Genomic DNA, 3301 nt, shown 5'->3' on the forward strand with positions numbered 1-3301 from the left:
TCAACATACATCTGATCGATCAAACAGATATCTATTACGCTAAGATTACGCAAGCTATTACGTGGCAGATTCTTCTAGAATCTGATATAGTCAAATATATATAGTAGTAGATCAGCTAAGTAGATAGAACTAGAGGAAACCCAACAGTCTACTAGACAGTCAATCAGATCACAGTTTTACTTCAGTTACTCAATCTCCTCTCCCCTAGCAAATACCTGCCGAGTGCTAGATCTATCGATCAACCAGAGCTACCGCTGATATATCAAGTAGCTCTACCACTCCTTAACAGATAATCTATCAAATACATTACTATATAACTATTGTTTAATACTATTTTTTTTCTTTTGTTTTCTATATTGAATATCTATAAAAAGAAGATATTATGTTTTAATTATAGAGAAGTTTATGATTTAAATATAAAGTTATTATAGTTTTCAGATTTTTCATACTACTTTAACTAACTAAGCAGGATCTATATTTTCTAATATAAAAGTTTTATATATGACTCTTTTAAGCTTGAATAAGCTGTATATAAACTTTTAGTCAAGATTTATTGATTACTCAAAATATTATAACGTCAAAGTATAGCGAGTGGCCGAGAATAGCGAGTGACCGAAAATGCCAAGCCCCCATCAACTTTCACTACTACTCGCGATGTCTCAACAAATTCATTCAAAAAAGTCCTCAAAAGAGTCTCAAGTACAGCTTGCAATTTAGGCTATTAAATGCGACGCGACAATTAACATTCCACGCGCTGCAGCTCTCTACAACGTGCCTGAACGTACCCTAAGACGAAGACTCGCAGGAAAGCCTTCTCGACAAGATTGTTCGCCTAACTCAATGAAACTACTTATAACAGAAGAGGAGGTAATTGTTAAGAATATTCTTGATCTTGATGCAAGAGGATTTCCGCTGCGCCTTTCTGCTGTCAAAGATCTAGCTGATTCTTTGCTGGCTGCCCGCCACCGCGACCCTGTTGGCCCTAACTGGCCTAAAGCATTCATAAAGCGTCGCCCAGAGCTTAAGATGAAGTTTAATCGAAAGTACGACTACAAGAGAGCCCTCTGTGAAGATCCTGAGCTTGTGCATGGCTGGTTCCGCCTTGTACAGAATACCAAAGCCAAGTATGGGATCCAGGACGACGACATGTACAATTTTGACGAGACGGGCTTTATGATGGGCATGCACAACTCGTCAGCAGTAGTCACAGCCTCTAATCGTCGATCAAAGCCAAAATCTCTACAGCAGGGCAACAAAGAGTGGGTTACCAGCGTGGTTTGTGTCAGCGCAGCTGGCTAGGCGATCCCACCCTTCATCATCTTTCAGGGCAAGCACCACCTCTCTGCCTAGTACAAGGAAGACAGCCTGCCTAGGGATTAGGTTCTCGCAGTCTCTGAGAATGGCTGGACAACAAACGAGCTCGGTATGAAGTGGCTAGAGCACTATAACAGGCATACAAAAGAGCGTACTGTTGGAGCCTATCGCCTACTCATTCTAGACGGTCATGAGAGCCACAACTCAGTTAACTTCCAGCAATACTGCACAGAAGCAAAAATTGTTACTTTATGTATGCCTCCGCACTCTTCCTATCTACTGCAGCCTCTTGATGTGGGGTGTTTTTCGCCTTTGAAGAGGGCATATGGGCGCCAAGCCGAGGAGCTGATGCGCAATGGGATCAACTATATGACTAAGATAGAGTTCTTGCCAGCCTTCCAGCAAGCCTATTTTTAGATAGTTACAAAGGATAATATCCTAAGAGGGTTTCGAGGCGCCGGATTGGTTCCACACGACCTAGAGGTGGTGACATCAAAGCTAGATGTTAAGCTACGCACCCCTTCACCACCTGCTGCTGAAAATCTACACTGGCAGTCGCAAACCCCAAGCAACACCCTAGAAATAGGGCTGCAATCGACGCTGGTGAAGCAGAGGATTCAAATGCACCTAGATAGTTCACTAACAAGTATGCTAGGTGCTGTTGAAAACCTAGTTAAAGGTGCGACTACTATTGCGCATGAGTTGGTGTTAGTCAAGAAACGGGTCTCTGAGCTTGAAGCAGCGAATGAAGCCGCCACGCGAAGGAGATTACACAAAAAAAAGCGGCTACAGAAAGGAGAGACCCTAACGATTGAAGAAGGAGAGAAACTGGCAACTCTAAAGGAGTCTAGGGCGCGTGGTAGTGGGAAGAAGGCAAAGAAGGGAGAGAGCGCTGAAGTAGGCGAACCGTCGCAAAGGCGCTGTAGACGCTGCGGTGAGACTGGACACAACTCACGCACCTGCAAGCAAGATGAAGAGGTTGATTCTGAATAGATCAGCCGTTTCTAATTTCAATTTACTGTTGTTGTTGCGCTGTAATGGTTGCGCAACGGTGTTGAGGTTGATAGGGGCTTGGCATTTTCAGTCACTCGCTATTCTCGGCCACTCGCTATACTTTGACGTTAACCTTTTTTATACTAAAGCTATTATAACTTCATTAATAGGCCATAAATAAGTTTATTAGTAATCAGCTATTATTTATATTTATGTTCTTTATTATTCCAGCTTGTAGATTATAAAATTTAGATACCTAAAAGAAACTTCTTTATATCTGTATATATCTTCATAAAGTTCTAATATTAGTACTTTTCAAGTTAAGATTTTAGTATATAATTAAAAACTATATATAAATCATTTCTATGTTACTAAAAAGCGGATAGCTACGAAAATAAATAAAACTCTGTTTTTCTTTAGTTAATAATCTGAGATTTCGGTAATAAATAAAAAATAATCATAAAATAAAATCTATAACGTGGTTGATAAGCGAGTCGGTCACCCAAGCGAGTGGGTCACTCCCCACCAGCGCGTTGACGTTGACACGTTATCACAGTCTTTTATTACAGTTAATAAACTATTGCAATATACCAAATTAATTGTTAGAATCGCTACTATTACTTACACTATCTATCTCAACTGCGCAGGTACGAGCGTTGTGTCTAGTCTGCTTGCAACGCCCGCACCGCCGCTCTCCTCGCACCCTCTTCGACGCACTCTCACCATCACCACGACTGCTACCCGCCTGTTTAGCTAATACTTCTTGTACTTCGCCTACAGTAAGAGTCTCTTCTGTCCGTACGTATCGCCGCTTGTGGCTCTTACGCTTATTTGCTATGTCTAGAGCCTCTCGAAGAGCAGCTACTTCCTTCCTTATAAGCGTCATCTTATGTGCTATTTGCTGAGCCCCTTTACTCAGCTGTACAACCTTGTTGTCAAGAGAATTTGCAGAAGACCCAGGGTGGTTTCTTACTCTCTGTTGAATAAGAGTACT

Source organism: Exserohilum turcica (genome assembly GCF_000359705.1).
Source record: "Exserohilum turcica Et28A unplaced genomic scaffold SETTUscaffold_1, whole genome shotgun sequence".
NCBI classification, from domain to species: domain Eukaryota; kingdom Fungi; phylum Ascomycota; class Dothideomycetes; order Pleosporales; family Pleosporaceae; genus Exserohilum; species Exserohilum turcicum.